Consider the following 9,329-nt stretch of genomic DNA (forward strand, 5'->3'; position numbering starts at 1 on the left):
CCCACTTCCCAGTGGGCTGAACAAACTCCCATGTATGACAGGTTTCCCATGGCAGGTTAGAGTTCAGACTCCCAGGAAGCAGGCTCAAGAGATCCCCATTCCAGGGGCTGGAAAAGGCAGAATAGGTTGAGAGACAAGTCGTGCTGCCTTGGGGTCTCAGTGGGAGCCTCCACAGACCCTGCAAGGAGTTCTGAAGATGGGACAATCTTCTAAGCTGTCCATCTAATGTCAACCGGACATTAGATAGGGGCATGTGGGAGGGTGTGGGAACCCAGGCCAGGAGGCCCTCTTCAGCTGAGAAAATCCCGTCGAGCTAGGGTTTAGCCCACACACTCTTAGCAACTGGAGGATTGGGTCTCCTGTTCCTGAAGTGGGATTTAATGACTTACCACTGTGCCCACTTCTGTTCCTTGCACCACAGCCCCAACAGGCACTCCCTAACCTCTCTTCACACATCTCCTCTAGGCTGTATCTTCTCCTCCTTAAAAGAAAGAAAATAAAATAGAGTTGCTGTGGTGAAGAGAATTCCAATGGATCTGGGAGGTCGTTGTGAAGGTGCCTGTTATGCAGGTCTCAGCCAGAGATCACAAACCTCAAAACCTTAAGGACTTATCCAGACCAGAAGCAAACCACAAGGTAAAGAACTCAGTAAACTATTAACCTCAAGGACATTCACAGCACCCCAAATATCACCAACCACAAACAACTTGTCTGATTTTCTTTTTTTCCTTTAAAAACCCTTGCCTGGGAATGCCAAGACAGGGCACAGTTTGGGTTGCTCCCTGAATCTGTGCTTCCCAAATTGCAATTCTAAGACCCTCAGATAAATGCTTTTGTTACCCTGCAGCTTAGTAATTTCCTGGTTGATATCTTTAATCAGATCCCTAACTCCTCACACAACCCTGTGAGCTCTCAAAGGCAGCCACTCGAGGCGTAGGGGAAGTGAGGTGAAGGTGTTGTTGGGAGGAAACAGTAGAGGCTTAGCTGGCTGAGCAAAGGCCTCCAGCCTCCCCACCCCTCCTGCAATGCTCAACTCCTTGAACCACCCCCATACCCCACCCCCACCCCCGCTTGCCTGTCCAACATGGCCGACAAGGAAGCAGACTTTGATGACATGGTGGAAGAACATGTGATCAAGGAGGAGTACAAAATATGGAAAAAGAATACCCGTTCCTTTATGATTTAGTCATGACCCATGCTCTGGAGCAGCCCAGCCTCACCGCACAGTGGCTTCTAGATATAACCAGACCAGAAGGAAAAGATTTCAGCGTCCATCGACGTGTCCTAGGGACATGAATAGTCAAATAAACAGAAGCATCTTATAATAACCAGTGTGCAGCTTCCTAATGACAATGCTCAGTTTGATGCATCACACTACGACAATGAGAAAGGAGGATTTGGAGGTTTTGGCTCAATGAGTAGAAAAGTTGAAACAGAAACCAAGATCAACCATGAAGGAGAAGTGGCCAGGGCCCAGAACACTTGCTTCACCGCAACTAAGACTTCATAAGTGATGGTTTTGTTTTTGATGACATTAAATACCCTTCTAAATCAGACCCTTCTGGAGAGTGAAACCCAGACTTGCGTCTCCATGGATGTCAGAAGGAAGACTATGGGCTTTCTTGGAACCCAAATCCCAGTGGGCGCTTACTTAGTGCTTCAAATGACCATACAATCTGCTTATGGGACATCAGCGCCATTCCAAAGGTAGGAGAAATTGTGGACGTGAAGACCATCTTTACAGGGCACACAGCTGTATTAGATGTTTCCTGCCATCTACTCCATGAGTCAGCTGCTGATGATCAGAAATTTATGACCTGGGGTACTCATTCAAACAATACTTTCAAATGAAGCTATTCAGTTGACACTCACAGTGCTGGAGTGAACCGCCTCTCTTTCAATCTTTATAGTGAAAGGATTCTTGCCACAGGATCGACCGACAAGACTGTTGCCTTGTGGGATCTGAGAAATTTGAAACTCAAGTGCATTCCTTTGACCTGGAATTATCTATTCCAGGTTCAAGTGGTCACCTCACAATGAAACTATTTTGGCTTTCAGTGGTACTGATCATCAACTGAGTGTCTGGGATTTAAGGAAAATTGGAGAGCAACAATCTTCAGAAGATGGGCCACCAGAGCCGTTGTTTATTTGTGGTGATCACTGCCAAGATATCTGACTTCTCCTGGAATCCCAGTGAACTTTGGGTGATTTGATAGTATAAGAAGACAATATCATGCAAGGGTGGCAGATGGCAGAGAACATTTACCCTGAAGGAAGTGTGGATCTAGGACAAAGCTCCTAGACATGTCCATATGTGTGATTTTTAAACTTCCCTTTTATTTCTCCCAACCTTATATTTAAATTTTCTTCAGGAATTTTCTAGAATCAAGACCAGATCTACTTTTTTATGTCTAAAAAAAGTAGACACAAAAGGGGAATATATGTGCGTGGTCATTTTTCTTCTTATGCTATATTCCCAAGCTTTTCAGACTCAAAGTTAAAGTGGATAAGGAATAGAGCCACAATGAGTAGGCATCTGAGCCATGAAGTGTAAGACTGCAAGATGTGTTTATCCAGAAAACAGGGGAGAGATTCAAGTCATATAGATTTCTACTCTAAAATCGTCACACCTGACTTTCCAGGATGCACGCTTTCCTATGCAGACCAGTCTTCAGTTTCTTCAGTTACCTGAAACTTTATTTTTATCTTTCTCCGTATATTTTTGCTTGTTAGTGTATTTCTCGAGCTGTTTCATATTACTTCTTTCCTTTCTGTTAAATGGTTGCTTTTAAAATTGGGACCACTACATTGTAAAATGTATGTTTTTAGGTGGCAATTATACCACAGATAGACTGCCTAGTTAAGTTGAGAAGAATGACTCAAATAGCTGATATTTGTTTTTAAAATTAAATTAATCCTGGATAAGAATTTGCTTTTTTTCCCCTTAGATGTTAGTCCTTGACCACTAGTTTGTTACCATCTTCCTTTTGGGTGACCTGTTTCACCAGCAGACCTGCTGTTCTGTACGATTATACAAGTGCTTATAGTGGAATAAACTGCTTTTCTACATACAAAAAAAGGTGTTGGAATTGAGTCATGTCCCCCACAAAAGGCATGTCGAACCCCACCCTGTGCTGGTTTGAAAGGATTATATACCCTTGAAAAGCCATGTTTTAGAGGGTGTGCGGGTGGTTCAGTGGTAGAATGCTCACCTTTCATACGGTAGACCTGGGTTCAATTCCCAGACCATGCACCAAACAAACAAACAAAAAAGCAATGGAATGGAGGAGCCATGTTTTAATCCTGATCCATCATGTGGAAGCAGCTGTTTCTTTTAATCCCTATTCAGTACTGTAGGTTGAAACTTGATTAGATTATCTCCATGGAGATGTGACTCACCCAGTTGTGGGTATTAACCTTTCATTAGAGAGAAACATGACTCCACCCATTCCAGGTGGGTCTTGATTAGTTCACTGGAATCCTTTAAAAGAGGAAGCATTTTGGAAAAAGCTCCAGAGCCACGAGAACCAGAGAGCCCACACACCTAGAGACCTTTGGAGATGAAGAAGGAAAACGCCCCTAGGGGAGCTATCATGAAACAAGAAGCCTGGAGAGAAAGTTAGCAGACGTTGCCAGGTTCACCATGTGCCTTTCCAATTGAGAAAGAAACCCTGAACGTCATCAGCCTTCTTGTCTTTCTCTGGATGCCTTAGATTGGACATTTCTATAGCCTTGCTTTAATTTGGACATTTTCATGGTCTTAGAACTTTAAATTGTAAATTCCCCTTTTTAAAAGCCGTTCCATTTCTTGTATATCATATTACGGCAGCTAGCAAATTAGAACACAACCCCTGGTCCTATGGGTTGAGGACTGTGCCAGTTTGAAAGGATGCATGTACCCTAAAAAAGCCATGTTTTAATCCTCATTCCATTTTGTAAAGGCAGCTGTTTCTTCTAATCCCTATTCAGTACTATATGTTTGAAACTGTAATTAGATCATCTCCCTGGAGATGTGACTCAATCAAGAGTGGTTGTTAAACTGGATTAGGTAGAGATGTGATTCCACCCATTCAGGTGGGTCTTGATTAGTTTACTGGAATCCTACAAAAGAGGAAACATTTTGGAGAATTTGGGAAATTCTGAGAGAGCAGAACAACATAGCCACGAGAAGCAGAGAGTCCACCAGCCAGTGACCTTTGAAAATGAAGAAGGAAAATGCCTCCTAGAGAGCTTCATGAAACAGGAAGCCAGGAGAGAAAGCTAGCTGATGATGCTATGTTCACCATGTGCCTTTCCAGATGAGACAGAAACCCTGACTGTGTTCACCATGTGCCTTTCCACTTGAGAGAGAATCCCCGAACTTCATCGGCCTTCTTGAATCAAGGTATCTTTCCGTGGATGCCTTAGATTGGACATTTCTATAGAATTGCTTTAATTGGGACATTTCCATGGCCTAAAAACTGTTAACTTGCAACTTACTAAACTCCCCTTTTTAAAAGCTGTTCTATTTCTGGTATATTGCATTCCAGCAGCTAGCAAACTAGAACAAGGACCCACTCCAGATAAGAGCTCTTCAAGATATTACTTCAGTGAAGGTGTGACCCAAGTGAATCAGGTTGGGCCTAGTCTGACTTCCTGGAGTCCTTCATAAGCAGAGAAAGCCAGATGGAGAGAGAAACCATGGGAAGCAGACAAAAGCTGGAAGTCAATAGAAGCCAGAAGAGAAAACAGAAGATCCCGTCACATGCATTGCCATGTGGTGGGTGATGGGAAAGCCAAGGAATCCCCCAAATTGCCAGCTATCCAGAAGATACTGACCCCAGGAGAAAGCAAGACTTCTAACCTCAGAAACCATGAGACAATAAATTCCTGTTGTCAAGCCAGCCCATTGTCTGGAATTTGTTTTAGCAGAGCCGGGAAACTAAAACAGGTGATTTCTCTGCCCAGAGTCACACGGCCAGGAAGTGAAGCAGTAGGACACGAGCTCAGGGGTTCAGACCCAAGTCCTGAGAGCCTCCCACGGCACCACATCCCTCATACTGTACATGCAGCTGCTTCCCCACCTGCTGCCCTGGTCGGGGCACCCACAACCTTTTCAAAAGCTGGATAAGGGGCAAGCTCCCCAGAGCCTTCTCTTGTTCAGGTGGACTGGCCCCTGACCTTCTTGGGGTCTCCATGCACAGGCTGCCCCCTCTGCCTCCTGTCTTGTCTGTCCCTGCCAGAGGTGCTTTACCCACTAATCTCAAGGTGCCTGGGGTCACAGGATTCTCAGAGGCCTACTAAAGCTGCCAGTTACAAAAATTGTAAATTTAAAATTCATATATGTTTAATGAAATATCTACAAGACACAACATTATGTCATGTTTATTTTATAGTTAGTATTTATGAAAATTGTACTATACTTAAAATTTTTCTTGGTTGGATTTTCCCACATAGCAAGAATTTTGAGAAGACTGGGTAATTGTTGAGAAATCAGAAATTAAAAGATTACTGGTAAATTATTTTATTTAGCAAACACGTATCCAGGATTTACTATGTGCTGGACACCATCTTATGTTGTTACAAATGTCGACACCTCAAATTCTGTGAGTTGAGAACCATCATTATCCCTATTTTACAGATGAAGAAACTGAGGCACAGGGAGATTATGTATCTTCTCCAAGGTTATCAAAGGCAGAGTCAGGTGGAATTTCATTTGATATGGGTTCATTCGTGTTTGAGCTAAAGTGGTGGAGCCTCCAAAAGCAAAAGAGTCTCAGGCCAAGAAACACTTAGAAATGGCCCTGTCCCTTCACCCGCAAGGGGCCTGCACACTGAAGTTATCAGTAAATGTTGAATGACAAAAAAGACAACACCCAGTTATCTATTTGGGGAAGGAGGTACAGAGAAGGGAGATAGCACTTAGCAAACACTCAGCACTGTGCTGAGTTCAGAGAATTCAGCTCATTTAGCCCTGCCTTTGCCTCTGCAGACTAAACCATTATCATCCCGCGTTTTACAGGCAAGAAAACTGAGGTTCAGAATTGCCAAGTTTCTTCAGGAGCAACACAGCAGGGATTGTGTTCTCCACGGTGAACCCTGCAGAGAAAGCAGTGGTTGTATTCATATATTTTTATCTCACTTCCATTATGCTGATGTATTTATCTAGCGCCTACTTGGTGAAGACTCATTACAGAGAGTCTCAGAACCCAGCAGCTGTTCACGCCCACTGCTGCCCTATTCTCCCTTGGAGACAGGAGCAGTGGTGCATCCTGGGAGCAGCAAGTTAGGGGCTGGATTGGGAGAAAGTTTGAGCATAAAGCAGAAGCCCAGCTCTGGGAGGAGAACTCCAACTCCTGGGACTCACAGCCAGTGGCCGGCTCTGGTATCTCATGGGTTAGACTGGGATGGATGGCTCAGTTCCTTGGGACTGCTCTAACAAGTTACCACAAACTGGGGGGCTGAAAACAGAAATGTGTTCTCTCCCAGTGCTGGAAGCTAAGAGCCCAAAGGCAAGGTGTGGCCAGGGCCGCACTCCCTCCAGGGGCTCTAGGGGAGGGTCCTGCTTTGCCTCTTCCAGCTTCCGGTGGCTGCCAGCCGTTCTTTACCCGGTCCGCTTCACCCCAATCTGCCTCTGCTTTCACATTGCCCCTCCCCTCTGTGTCACTGTGCCTCAAATCCCCCTCTTCTTTCTCTTATAAGGACACCTGTCATCAGCTTTTAGGTATCACCTTATACCCAGGATGATATTATCTCAAGGTCTGTTTTAGTTTGCTGAAGCTGCTAAAATGCAACATATCAGACATGGAATGACTTTTAGAAGGGAATTTATTAAGTTGCAAGTTTACAGTTCTAAGGCCATGAAAATATCTAAATTAAGGCACCAACAAGAGGTTACCTTCACTCAAGAAAGGCTGATCCTGTCTGGAACCCCTCTGTCAGCTGGGAAGGTACATGGCAACATCTGCTAGCTTTCTCTCCCCGCTTCTGTTTTATAAAGCTTCTGCCAGAGTGTTTTCCTTCTACATCTCCGAAGGTCTCTGGCTGTGTGGGCTCTGAAGCTTTTTCCAAAATGGTTCCCTCATAAATGACTCCAGTAAGCAACACATCTCCATGGAGGCTACCTAATCGAAGGTCCCACCCACAACTGGGTAGATTACATATCTCCATGGAAATCCCACCCAACAATATTGAATGAGGATTAAAGAACATGGCTTTTCTGGGGCACACAACAGTTTCAAACTGGCAAAAGTTTCTAAATTACACTTGAAAAGACCCTTTTCCCAAATAAGATCATGTTTCCAGGTTCAGAGTAGACATATCTTTTTGGGGGGGGTGTTCTAGTTTGCTAGCTGCAATATACCAGAAACGGAATGGCTTTTAACAAGGGGAATTTAATGAGTTGCTAGTTTACAGTTCAAAGGCCGAGGAAATGTCCAATTTAAGGCACCTGGGGAAAGATACCTTGGTTCAAGAAGGTCAATGACGTTCAACATTTCTCTCTCAGCTGGAAGGGTACATGGTGAACATGGCGGCGTCTGCTGGCTTTCATGTGGCTCTACCAAAAGGGACTCTCTGCAAAATGTTTCCTCTTTTAAAGGATTCCAACAAGAAACTCCACCTTCAGTGGGTGGAGACACACCTCCATGGAAATCATCTAATCAAAAGTTACCACCCACAATTGGGTGGGTCACATCTTGCTCCCACCCAGCAATATTGAATGAGGATCAAAGAACATACCTTTTCTGGGGTCCACCATAGATTCATACCAGCACAGGGGGCATAGGGGTGGAGTTACAGGTGCTTCTGCTACTTCTGCTGGTGCAACATCCATTCCATCTTCTCATTCCCAGCCTGTATCTTCTCTCTGGCCACCAGCTCTATGCTCACTTTTGAGTCCTGTGGGGTGAGCACTTAAGCCAGGCCTGGTCAATTAGAGTGGAATATTTTCCTGGCCACTAGGGAAATTGATCCAGGGCTAGTCCAATCAGAGCAGAGCATCTTTCTGGCTACCAGGATTGGTTCAGAGCTGGTCAAATCAGAGCCAATCCCAGACTCCTGTTGACTTTCTGGTGGGATTGCTAAGAATACTGTTGCTGGCCACCATTTTGGTAGTTGGAGGGGAGGCCTGGCTAAGAATGAGCTGGGCTCAGAGATGGAGAGTGAAGCCTGTGGGGCCTGGTCTTTCCATTACAGGAGCCATTCCCTCCCCTTTCCTGCTAAAGCCATCTGCTGGGGTTTCTGTCCCTTGCTTATCAGTAGGTGGTGGTAGAAGCAGAGATACATAATGAGTCTTAATTAATTAACCAAGGGATGAACTTTAATAGCATATTTGCATGTCAGTGGCACATGAGCTGGGCAGATCCGTGAAGGCCTCTGGTCCAACCCAGCCCAGCCTGCTCCTTACACAGACTGGTGACCAAGGTCCAAAGAGGGGGGTCCTGCACAAGGTCTCACTTCCGATGCCCTCTGCCTACACTACCCACTTACACACACAACACCAGCCCTACCCACCTCATCCCCACCCCTCATGGGCTTTTCCTGCAGAGGAGCTGGCCATCAGTGGATGCTGTCTTCCTGCATAAACCGAAACTGACCTATCTGGTGATTTTCTGCTGCTTGATTGCTGGTGGTCATAGTGATTCTGCTGCTTGATTGCTGACATTTCCTTCCTTTTGGTGATGCTACAGTGCACATGCCTTGTCATGTGACAGAACTGTGACCCTTCGGAGTAGGGATCTGTGATGATTAATATTATAGGTCAACTTGGTTGGGTGATGATGTCCAGTTTTTTTGTCAAGTAAGCGCTGGCCTGATTGCTACTGTAAGGGTATTTCATAGATGGACTTGTCTCCAGAGTCAGTTGATTGCATCCCTAATCAACAAAAGAGATTGCCCTCAGCAGTGAGGTGGGTACTCTTGTCCAATTAATTGGAGAGCATAAAGCCAGAATTGAGAATTTCAGGAGTCAGAAAGAATTCAGCCAGCCAGCTTCTCCTGGGGTATTCTGTTCACATTCAGCAGAATTTCCAACTTATGTCTTGCTTGGCAGAATTTTGACTTGCCCATCCCCATGGTCATGTGAGTCAATTCCTATAATAAAGCTCTTCATATTTATATACTTATACATATAAATATCCTGTCAATTCTGTTTCTCTGGAGAACCCTGACGGATACAGGGTCTACGGATAGAATTCAGGAGGCCCATGAATTTGGATGGGAAAAATATCACATCTTTATTTTTCTGTCTTTTTTCTAACTGGACTTTTTTCTAGCTAACTGTCATCCTGAGTATAGGCTGTGGGCCCCGGAAGTCTGAGCAGTATCCAGGACACAGGCCCTGCGGGAGG

At 44.8% G+C, this 9,329-nt stretch overlaps 1 pseudogene; it reads left to right on the plus strand.

Moving 5' to 3' along the window:
* Nucleotides 1-1,084: 1,084 nt before the first annotated feature.
* On the plus strand, nt 1,085-2,302 carry LOC143689604 (histone-binding protein RBBP4 pseudogene; annotated as a pseudogene).
* The last annotated feature ends 7,027 nt before the right edge of the window (nt 2,303-9,329 follow it).

The sequence above is a fragment of the Tamandua tetradactyla genome, chromosome 7 (genome assembly GCF_023851605.1).
Source record: "Tamandua tetradactyla isolate mTamTet1 chromosome 7, mTamTet1.pri, whole genome shotgun sequence".
Taxonomy (NCBI): Eukaryota; Metazoa; Chordata; class Mammalia; order Pilosa; family Myrmecophagidae; genus Tamandua; species Tamandua tetradactyla.